The sequence below is a fragment of the Thalassophryne amazonica genome, chromosome 1 (genome assembly GCF_902500255.1).
Source record: "Thalassophryne amazonica chromosome 1, fThaAma1.1, whole genome shotgun sequence".
In the NCBI taxonomy this organism is placed as follows: Eukaryota; Metazoa; Chordata; class Actinopteri; order Batrachoidiformes; family Batrachoididae; genus Thalassophryne; species Thalassophryne amazonica.
In genome coordinates, this window is record NC_047103.1 from 75,651,765 (window position 1) to 75,663,271 (window position 11,507).

Here is an 11,507-nt window from a genome sequence, read left to right on the forward strand (position 1 = left end):
CACTGACAGTAATCCTTGAAACTCCCTCTGGTTGACGCAACAGTTTCCGAGGCAGTCTGCACTATGAAGGATACTGCCACATCAAGTCAAACAGGCCCTCCTTGATTAAAGTGCGCACACACACATTTAATGCATAACCAAAATACCAGCTATTAGCATTAAAGCCAGCATCCAGAATGGCTTCAAGGCTCACAGGCATTTGAAGTTTTACAGAGTCACAGGAGTATGAACCGCAGAAAAGAGCAGAAATCAACAATGGCACTTTGCTTCATGTTGCACGGCTCAGCAAAGTGAGTCTAGTCATCTTACAGAGCGGTGTAGAATCAGTCGTGTGGGTACGGTGAGTCACAGCACTTGTGGATTGCTGCTCCAAAATAATCACCAGCTGTAACACCTCTTGAAATGACAGGTACAGTTGTTGTTTCCCTGTGATATTTGCAGGTCACAGTTTTAATTAATTTCTCTGTCTGTTCACAAGAATGTGCTTGTGCAACATATGGTGCACTCTGTTTTGCAAATCCTCAAGAAATCCAGGCTGCCGTGTGATTTATGAATGCAACAGATGAGGTTTTGATGATTATGATGTTGTTGATGGTACTGGGCATTGGAAAGGATGCGCCTTTGACTCTGTGGTGCAGTATTTGCCGTTTGTGGATAGTGAGAGGTCATCCAGAGCTTCTGCCAGCACCCGGCATTTCATTACGCCAACAGATGGCTGTGGGGATTTTATCATCAAAATATCCTTCCACTGAATCTTTCCCACTCACATTATAAAAGTTGCCAAATTATATAAGACATCCTGTTGCAATGTGTGACATTAACCATGTTAAAATTTCTAGTTTAATGGCAATATGACCCATGCATCACATGACTGAGTTGTCAACATAAAGTGCAGTGGAACTTAAGATAAATGGGGTTTAGGTTTGCAGGATATTAAGTATTTGCCAGAGAAGAAGGAATGCATCACTGTAAATCAAAGGATTTACAAAGAAAACTGAATTTTCCTTCAAAATGAACTTTGTATGCTTCGAGCACTTCCTTGGTTTCGATTTGCACCACAATTATGACACTGTACGTGTCTGCACTGAAATCAGCAGAGTGATTGTCTGACCACTGTGGCACATGTGACTTCTGCTTTGGCACTGATTACAAGGCCCCACTGACCAGCGGTGCATGCATTTATGTCCGCCAATGATGGCCCTGTGTGAATAGGGTGTAATCAATCTTTGATCCAATCAGGGGTCAGTGGCAGGGTGACTGACAGAGCGGTCTCTGTGGGACTCTGATGAGGTCGGAGTTAAAGGGCTCCCAGGGGACCGCAGGCCATGACAAAGAGACGCTCTGAACGGCAGTGACTCACCGAAATGCATTTACTGAGCAGTGCTGAGCATCTGTCTGTGTCCGTGGCTCATCACTTTGAACACTTCAGCTCAACGTGGTTAATGAATCAACTGTTCTGAAAATATGTCACTGCATGTAGCATTTCCTACAGCAGAGGTGTCAAACTGCTACCAGAAAGGGCCAAGAGGGTGCAGATTTTCTTTCCAACCACCCACTCCACCAGGTGAGTGAGCAGATGGAATCAGTTAATCACCTGGTGGAGTGGGTGGTTGGAAAGTAAACCTGCAGCCTCTTGGCCCTTTCTGTAATCAGTTTGAGATCTCTGTACTACAGCATGCTTCAAAATATGTTTTTAGATAGGTTAGCTATAACATTTTTACCACTTGTCCAATACTTTGAAGATCCAGTTCTGCCACCAAAACAGCTCTGACCTACTGAGACATTGACTCCACAAGACCTTTCTATCAGAGCTAACATTAGCATTTTCAGCAATATGAGCTATAGCATACTCTCACACTAGCTTAGCTTATGGCAAGCTAAAAGTGGACGCTCTCGTTTTGGCCGAACAACTACCCAGTTTCTGGATATTTTGTGTTAGTATGCGCCCGTGGCCGATGTGCTTGATGAATTCCTACGCAAAAAGTAGTTCCCGGATAATTGGGATATATACTCCTGTGAGATAATGAGTATATCTCATCGAAATTAATTCTAAAATTTACCACTAATAAAATTATAAAGATAACTGAAGAGTGGCTGTAATAAATATTTAAGAAAGATATGACTGGAATGGTTTTATTACCATTTACAGTTGGCGTTGAAAGACTTGGGTGTTAACTTCGTGTTAAAGTCAGAACAAGAAGCTGCACTGAAAGAAATCTATCTGGGACAAAGAGACACGTTCTGTGTATTGTCGCTCCAATGAGAACAGCACACTGAGCAGTGTGGCGAAAGTAGTCTGGCGCATCAAAAAACTTCCTTGACCTTCTTTTCTATCAAATTCTATAGAAACCTCTTGAAATCCTTTTGTGGTGTTCAGATGACTAACTAACTAACTGGTGAACTGCAAGGGAAACATAAGGCCCTATAATTTTTTTTTTTAAATTTAACAGTTTATCATCCTTGACATCACAAAAAAGTGATGAGGGTAGGCGCTTTTTAAAAAAAATATTTTTTATTTTTTCTCTGATACAAAAAAAAAAAGGATTTCCATCAAAAGATGTTAAATTTCAGCTACAGTTTGCCAGAAGGCACATGGAATAGAATGTGCCAGCACAAAGCTACAACTCCCCAAGGAAAAACTAATTTTGCAACCATTGTACTTAGCATTCAAGCTACCTGCATTATCTAGCGGCAAGTTCCGGGCCTGGCTCAGTAAATTTTGGCCATCTTCAGCCAAAACATACTCGCCACCTAGCAGACATGCCAGTTCTTGCACCAGCTGTACCACCATTAATAAGATTCACCCCCCCCCCCCCCCCCCCCAAAAAAAAAATCTGATGCAGGCTGATTTCGGCATGCACACAAATCCTCCAGCTCCTGCAATGTGTTGCAGTTGGAGCTAAAATAACAACATGGGGACATACAAATATGATTTACAAATGAAGATCTGGGATCACTATCAGGCTCAAACTCTGCTGACCCAAACCACACAGTATGGCTCCATCAAAGTCCACTGAAATCCCTAATTGTGTTTTTGTCAAACAAAAGTAACATGGGCTGAAAACATTACATTTTATGTAAATAAATAACTAAATTAGACTGTGTGTGCACTAGTGGAGAGCAGGTTCTAGTGCCACTGCAGTCTGCACCATGCCCAGTTTGATTTGTAAACCAGTGGATGTTGGTCTCTCGCTGTGTGTGTCTAACTGTGCTGTGTTCAACATCACTCAAAAACATATCTTAAAAGAAAAAAATAATAAAACGCAGAAATTAGACATGAGGTCTTGACAGGGCTGCTTGCATTTGCAATAATAAAACATTTCCAACAAATCCAATTACATTCGGTTGCAAAGATGTCCTTGATCTTGAAGTACTTGCAGATCAGATTTTGCTGTCTTTTGTGCTGTGTAGTCATAGTTTCCAAACTTTGTTGGGTTATGACATCACATGTGTGAGCAGTGAAGAGGTGATGAAAGATTTTCTCTCTACAGATAGTTTCATTTGAATAACTGAAGAGTCAACTCAATGCTACAGTATTTCAAAAGAAAAACAGAAATGGATTTTTTTTTTTCCAGGGAATGATTTCAAAAAATCTTTCCCTACTTGTGTATATATCTGACTAATCATTCTGTTGGTCTTGAACTACAAGTTGAAAACAAAAACTGGCATGCACTCACCCAAAGATTTTGAGCAAAATTAATTAGGGGAGGTGATGGTCTTGTGGTTAAGCACTGGGCTTCAGACCAGAGGAACCTTGATCAAAACCCAAGCCACACAGGAAAATCGCTAAGGGCCCTTGGGTAAGGTCCTTAATCCCCTAGTTGCTCCTAGGGTATAGTAAGCACCCTGACATTAGTGTGTGAATGTGAGGCATAATTGTAAAGTGCTTTGAGCTTCTGAAGTGCTATACAAATGCAGTCCAATTACCATTTGCATACTTGTAAAGAAAATACTGTATAGAATTCAGCATCTTGAAATAAATACAAAATCACCTGAGTTTAGCAAATAAAAGTTGTACATTTGAAAGTGCATATTTCCTGTTTTTAAAATAATAATGTGCACTTAATGGACTAAATGTTTACTAAATGACTGAAATGACACAAACCCTCAAGTGCTTTGGAAGAATGAACTCAAATGTGTTTAGTTAGTTACAGAATGCTTTCTTTCCTTCATTAACAGACACTGTATGTGTGGCAGTAAGCCAGAAAACAGTTTGCAAAGCATGAAATGTTTAACCTTTGTCCTTTGACTGAAAAAAATTACAGACAACCTTCATTCTTAATAGTACAGCAAAAAAAGAGAAAAAAATTGAAGTCATGTTTATCTTTAGATGCAATGTCTAAAGTTTTACAATCACAACTCGTACATTTTCAAGGAATCATTGTGCTAAGAGTCTGGACTCTCTAGTGAACCTGATGTAACATGTAAAGCTATTATAATTGTATCTGAAACTTATTCAAAATTATTTTTGGATTATTATTCTTCTGAAGGAGTGAGCTTTTGAGCAGACGTGCTGATCGCTTAAAAAACAACTCCTCTGAATGAACAGTAGATGGTGGTAGTAAACATTTTACATGTTTCTGAATTGGAGCAGGCAGGATACCACTCTCAAATCATCATGAAACACATTTTCTTCTTCTGTTGTTTTTTTTTTAAGAACAAACCATAATCCATAACTATTATTAGAGAAGGGGAAATGTCCAAGAATTAATATTATACTCTAAACCAGGTTGGTAGAGAGAAACGAGGAACATTTGCCTAATGTTTGCTTATTCCTGTATTAACCTGAACATTAACAGTTTTTGAGGATCAAAGTAAACTGTCATCACTTTCCTGTAACTCAGAATAAGAATCAAACACAAAGGCAAAACCGTGTTTGACAAAATGCAGGATGGGAGAGACAGGGCCGCTAAATCCCCAAGTTAAGCTCATCACCTCCTCTTCTCTGAAGCTCCAGTCTTTCATCAGGTAGGGTTTATCGCTGCGTCAAAGGCTGACAGTGTTTGAAGTTTCAGCTTTTCCAACTCACTAAACCACATATCAAAGCGAGCAGTCGAGAACAGAGATCCCTGTCAAAATGGCCAAACGCATTCATACGTATGGGAGGAAACGGGGCGAGAACGGCCGCGTGTCGTTGCACATGTGCGAGCATGAGCGGAGTTTGTTTTTCTGTCAGCTGGCAAAATGGCTGGACATGAAGCGATGGAGGCGGGTGGAGTTTCTGAAGTGCAGGAGATAAAGGCAACTGAGATGAAAATGAAAGGCGGCAGATCAATAGCTGTGCAGACAAATGTCCTGTCAGATACAATCTCTATATCTGACTGTGTGAATGAGGCTGACAACGAAATGTTAAAAATTAATATAGTTAGAAAAAAAACTGTAATAATATCCTGCTTGAACAGCAACCCTGTATCAGAATTATATCTCCATGCAGACTTATTTTCACATGAAACATTTCCAGACAACTCTGTAATTGTGAGCTGCACACATACAAAGTCACTGACCAGAACGCACAATAATGTTCACATTACAACTAAAAATTAAAATGTAATACTATTATTTTAATAGGTCGGAATTTTGGATTTGCTTGTTTTTTTTTGCTTAAACAGAAAGAAATAAAACAAACAGTCATTAAAATTGAAATATGTAACTTATTTGTGAAAAATAAATTATCTTGACAAAGTTTCATGTTCAAATAGTTAATCCGTTGTGACATGTTTTGGTAACATAATAAATCTCAAATACATTTTATATTAGAAATAACATTTCTTGAATATCTTTTAATGTTTTCTGTAATTATTGTATGGCTTTTGCCTTACAATATGAAGAGCCTTGGGGCAACTGTTTGTTGTGATTTGGCGCTATATAAATAAAATTGATTTGATATGATATTTCAGTATGAACAGACAAGCTGTCATTATTGCGATTGGTAGTGAGTGAAGCCGAGAGAATCATGCGACAGTTAACAAAGATTAACATTTATTTATTAATTGATTTATTGACAGAATGTTGCAGAGAGGTGATGGTTTCCCCACCTGTACGTGAGGCCGGGCAGACGATGATGGCAGCGTGTGCTGATGTTTTAGCTGTTGAATGCAGAGGGAGCAGCTGGGCTGAGCTGAGTGGTCTGGAAGGCAGAGTTGTGGAAGGAGCTGCTGAGAGACCAGAGGACTGAGGCATCTGCACAGGTTCCTAGATTTCAGATGCACCTGTGCTGAAGAGAGTGAGATGGGACACCGAGCAAAGTAGCTGACAGAACTGAAGGCAAAAGTGCGTACTTGTTAGACTAACAGTCAGGGCTGGGAGGCAGGAGGCCATGGTCGTGATGAGACAAGGTGTGGCATGCGATACTACCTGCAGTGCTGTGAGCAAAAATCCTGAACACATGGAGAAAACAGTTATTCAAGGCAACAAATTCTGGGGAAAAACAAAAGTTATACCTCAAGGGCCCAAGAGACTGAATGCAAGGATGGCAAAACAGAGGATCCGGCAAAGAGTGGATGAAGACCTGTGGTTGATATACTGCACATTGATAGGTTGATGAGGAATAAGTGTGATACACAGCCATCACCTGATTAGCTCATTCCCATTGTTCCCATTTTTCCTACCCATTGTTCTGAAATAATGGACAGACTGGCCTTCATACCTGACAGATGTACTGTGGACTGCAAAGAGAAACACAGTCTGTCTGAATGCCATGAAGGCTAGAAAGGAGGTCTGCTTTGGTTTTGTTTATAGCCACAAATTACATGGTTTTTGAAGAGCAGTTCACAATAGGAGGCATGTAGTTTTGTAACAAAGTTGAGTCCAATGCAATTCCAAGGGCAAGTAGGAACAAGCAAGTGGTGGACCAGCCCAGCAGATGGCAATCGGAGACTACTATTATTTGTACCTGGTTCTTTTTATGTAAAATTCTGCCCCTTACCAAAAACCAAACCACTGTATTCCTCATTTTGAGTTTATTCAAGGTCACGTTAGAAACCAGGCCTGGGACCCTCACAGACAGTGTCCATCTTGTGAAAGGTCCCTAAAATGAGTCATACAACACTTTTTATACCTTGTGGGTGTCAACATAGGTGTGGTTTAAGCCCCGTTTACACATAGACGGTAAACTCTCCTGGAAGCGTCCCGGCAGAGATTTTGCCCCCTCCGGGCCGTTTTAGGGATCAAACGCCGTAGTTAACGCTGGCGCACGGGTGAGTGGTTTGGTTCCGGCTTCACCGGGAATCGTCAAAAAAATTATTCAACGTCAAATAATTCCGGGAGCGCTCCCGGAGAAGTGGCCTGACGACGGAGACAACGTAAACAACGGCGTTTGATACTTTTTAATCACCATGTCATCCCGCCTCTTCCTGTAGTGCCGCAGTTTACACCACCGTAATTGGTGGCCGGCGTTGTATCCCTAACCAACGGCGTGTAAAACGGCGATAGAGCCCACATCGGCGTCCTCAAAGGTGTTTTAACCGGCGACAGAGGCAGACAAAACGGCGGCACTAGCGGACAGTACGCTGTTCTAAACACCACCTCCCGGTTAACGGCATTCCAAACGGCCGATAGGCGGCAGTCAGTATAAAAACGCTAGCGCGCTGCATGCAGGTCTCTCACTCGCGGTCAGCTCCAGATATTTTTGCAGAGAAGCTCCAGTGTACCTCCTAAAATAAAATTGGCAGCGGCAAGGACTTACCAAGTGGTCTGGTTCAGGGGTAGCCCTGTGGTGGAAACGAGCAACACGTTGAGGAGGGGAAAAAGAGAGAAAAGAAAAGGCTGAGAGATGAGCTCCCTGTCACTCCCTCCCCCTGCACTGACAGCTGCTTCAGCCTATTATACTCTGGGGGCGGTGCCTATAAGCAAACGTTCCTGGAGTAACGCAGGATTTGCCTGGATAAATCCAGCGGTACACAGGGCATTATTGGCGGCAGCAGAACACCGCCATTCTCATGCACGTCTTAACCTGCGATTATAAAGGATAGAACTGAGTATTAACCCCCGTTGCCTGACGTGTGCCGGATGCTATGGCGTCAAAACTCCGCTTTATTCGGCGGATTTAGCGGCGTTTTATCCGCGTATTTGCGGCTAGTACGGCGCTCAAAACGCCGGCGAAATGCTCCGTCCCTTTGCACCGCGAAAACAGCCGGAACTACCGCAAACTTCGGTCTATGTACTACCCGCGGACAAAACCGTCTATGTGTAACCTGGACTTTAGTCTCATATTTCTAATGTTACTGGCTCTCACCAACAGGGGGAGCTCTCCCTGTGTCTGAAACTTGGACAGATGATAGAGTAAAACTTAACATTTCTCAGAACTTCCAAACAAATAACACAAATAGTTGATAGCTAACATAAAACAAAAAATTAGCACAGATATTATCTAACACTACCATGAAATTATACCTGGCAAAAACAAATTTCAGTGGGCCCACTGAGAAATGATGCATTTCACATTTGAATTTAGATCAGATTTTAAAATAATATTTTTGTCTGTACAAAAAAGGGGGAATTACTGAAAATGCTGTTGGACACCAGAGGGTTACTTGCAATAAAGGGTTATATAAAATGGATGGATTGTCCTTGGCCAGAGTGTCTTCACTCCTTGTGCGTAAGTTTAACTGTTCACAGCCTCAGCGTCGTTGAATTCAGCGGGAGTCTCACAATTCTAAAGATAAAACCACTTCTTGTTGCCACTGACAAGGTGAAAATGTCATTCAAGGTGACTTTTAAAAATTTGTGTTGCAACATTAATGACAGATGACACAGGTTGCTACTTACCTTAGCCTTCTTCACATTTGGTGATAGCACTTTCCATGTCGGCAACACAAGTTGACTGTTGATGAGAGGATCATTCATGATTTACTTTGATGCTTAGTGAAAAGATGAACCCAAAAACCTCAGAAATTAGTGCTGAGATTGAAAAAAGAAATGCTTAACTTTGACTTTAACAAATGTTTTTCTTGTATAGTAATCAACTAAATTGATTTTATGCATCTGCTAACCTTTATTACGAGGACTGCAACAGTGATGTTTTGCATATCTATCAGTAATTAAATAATGATAAGTGATTTTGTTGCATTCTATAATCCTAAAAATTATACTTATGTTTGACTAGTAATACATTTTTAATGTAGATCTGAAAAGGATAAGGACACTGGTTAGTGTATTGATGATAATCTCAGTTGGACAGAGGGAGATGATTGGCTTGAAATCAGAATATTTACTTCAGCCAAAATAAAGTGCCATTGGATTTTTTCTCAAGCCTCCGCAGAGATACAATCAAAATAATCACTGGAAACACTGCTGACTGTTTAATGCGATGAAACCAGCATACAAAAGCCCTCAAAACGTCGCCATGTCTTTGATTTGACAGAGCTGAGGGATGGCAAACTGGCAAGGGAATTCTGTCTTTTTGCCTCTTAGAATTGATTTCTTCAAAGGCAGCTGTTGTTTTTAATTAAAACACTGAACTGGCTAATTGTGAAATTGATTCAGGTTGTGTTTTTCACTGTGTAAAGCAATATACTTCTGCCCTTAGTACTATCTATATTTATCAGGAAAGCCAGTCAGCCTTCAACCTCTGCCTATCTTGGCATTTCTAATTCCTGTGGAATGCACACACAGACAGTTTAGATCGTTTAATGCTGTAATCCAACAACACTTCTATGTGTTTGGAAAGTTTCTCAGTAAGCTATACATATAACTGACAGTACGAGAGCCAGCAAAGCTTGTAAAGTAATCCTCAAAGTAGCTTCAAAGTACACATCAACAACAGGATTACAAATTGGACCAATCCAAAGTTTCGTAAGTGATTTGCACTTAGTTTACGTGTTGCTTCTTATGATGGTGGGCAACTGAGCTAGAATTGTGCTTGATATAGAAGGCTTCAGAATGAAATGATTGTACTTTTCCCCGTCAGTAAAATATATATCATGCCCAAGATGAAATTTGCCTTCGAAAATTGTTGGACAAACGTTCACATCCATCTTTCTTGAGAGTTAAAGTTACCTTCAGAGACTTCACATTTCAGTGGCCTATTTTGGCACAGGATTAATCATTTGGCCTTAAAATATTCATCCCTTATCCAATCTTGAAGTACTATCCTCAGCTCCATACAATTACAGACGTTTCTGAAGAAAAATTTTTCCTTGTGATGTTGGCCCGCAAGTTCACTGCAGTCTCTATGCAGCAGCTCCCCTAAGCTATCTAGGATTATGTTTTAAAACAATTAACGTTTACTCCTGCACCTCACAAAATAAGTGCTTAAAGTCTAATACCAACCCTGTCAGTGTTGCAAAACAATAAAATAAAATACAAGTCATTAAAAGTATTGAAACAAAACAGGTTATCAGATACAAGTAGAACTAGCACCTCCCTATTTAGCTGACCTAATTAAACCCTGCATACTGGCTCTATTCTGTGGAATGATCTCCTTATGGAGAAAAAAAAAGTCAGATTCTGTGGAGACTTTCAAGTCCAGACTTAAGGTGCATCTATTCTCCTTCTCGCATGGTTAGCATACTGGCATAGTATGGTACTATGCTTCTTATCCCTTTTAATTCATCTTATTGTCAACGAAACAGGTATCAGCCTCACTTCATCTAAATTCTGGGTCTGTTAGTGAAGCTTAGAGCTCACAGCTGGCAACCACCTTAGTATTCTGTGTTTTCCATTGGATTTACTGCTGGTGAACTATACCTTAGGTGTAGTTTTTTTCTCTCTGTCCGAAATACTGATGACATTGCGCAAGGCTGACAGCTGCACACCACAGGGCTCTGGCCTGACCATGAGATGCCATGCCTGAAGCTGATGCAGCACACTGCAGTCTTCATTTGGAATACACTTAGTCACCATGACAGGCCCACTGACGGAGTGACGGAGGAACGCAGGTTCTACTCCCCAGGCCGCTGGATGAACCCGACTGCAGCGTAAATGCTTGCATGGTCATCTCAACAGTTGCACTTTATTTTTCATGTTGTTTTGATTTCCTGCTTTCTGATTCTTCAGCTTTTTGAAACTTTGTAAAAACCTTGTAACTGTTAGAATGGCCTAAGCACTGGGTCACCCCTTTGAGTCTGGTCTGCTTGAGGTTTCTTCCTCAATATCATCAGAGGAAGTTTTTCCTTACCACTGTCACTTGCGTGCTTGCTCTAGGGGTTGTAAAGTTAGGCCTTACTCATGCACAAACCTTCCAACAATGGATTTACCTTGATTTCACGGCAGAGATGCACTGCAGTTCCGAAGCTACATGGGAGCTTACTTCAGAGCTGCATTACTTATATGTGTCATGTATCATGTCTATTATTTTGCCATGTTTAGTCCTTCGTTTCATACTGTTCTGATTTTGTGCCATTCGGGGTTTGTTTTTTGGATTGTGTTATCTCTCTGGCTGGGTGTTTCCTGCTTTGATTTTCTTTCCCCCACTTCTCTTGTCTGTCCTTCTTGGCGCTTGGTGGTGGACGTTACACTCTGTTTGGGCCACGCCCTGTTTCCACGTGTTTCCAATCTGCAGCTCATCA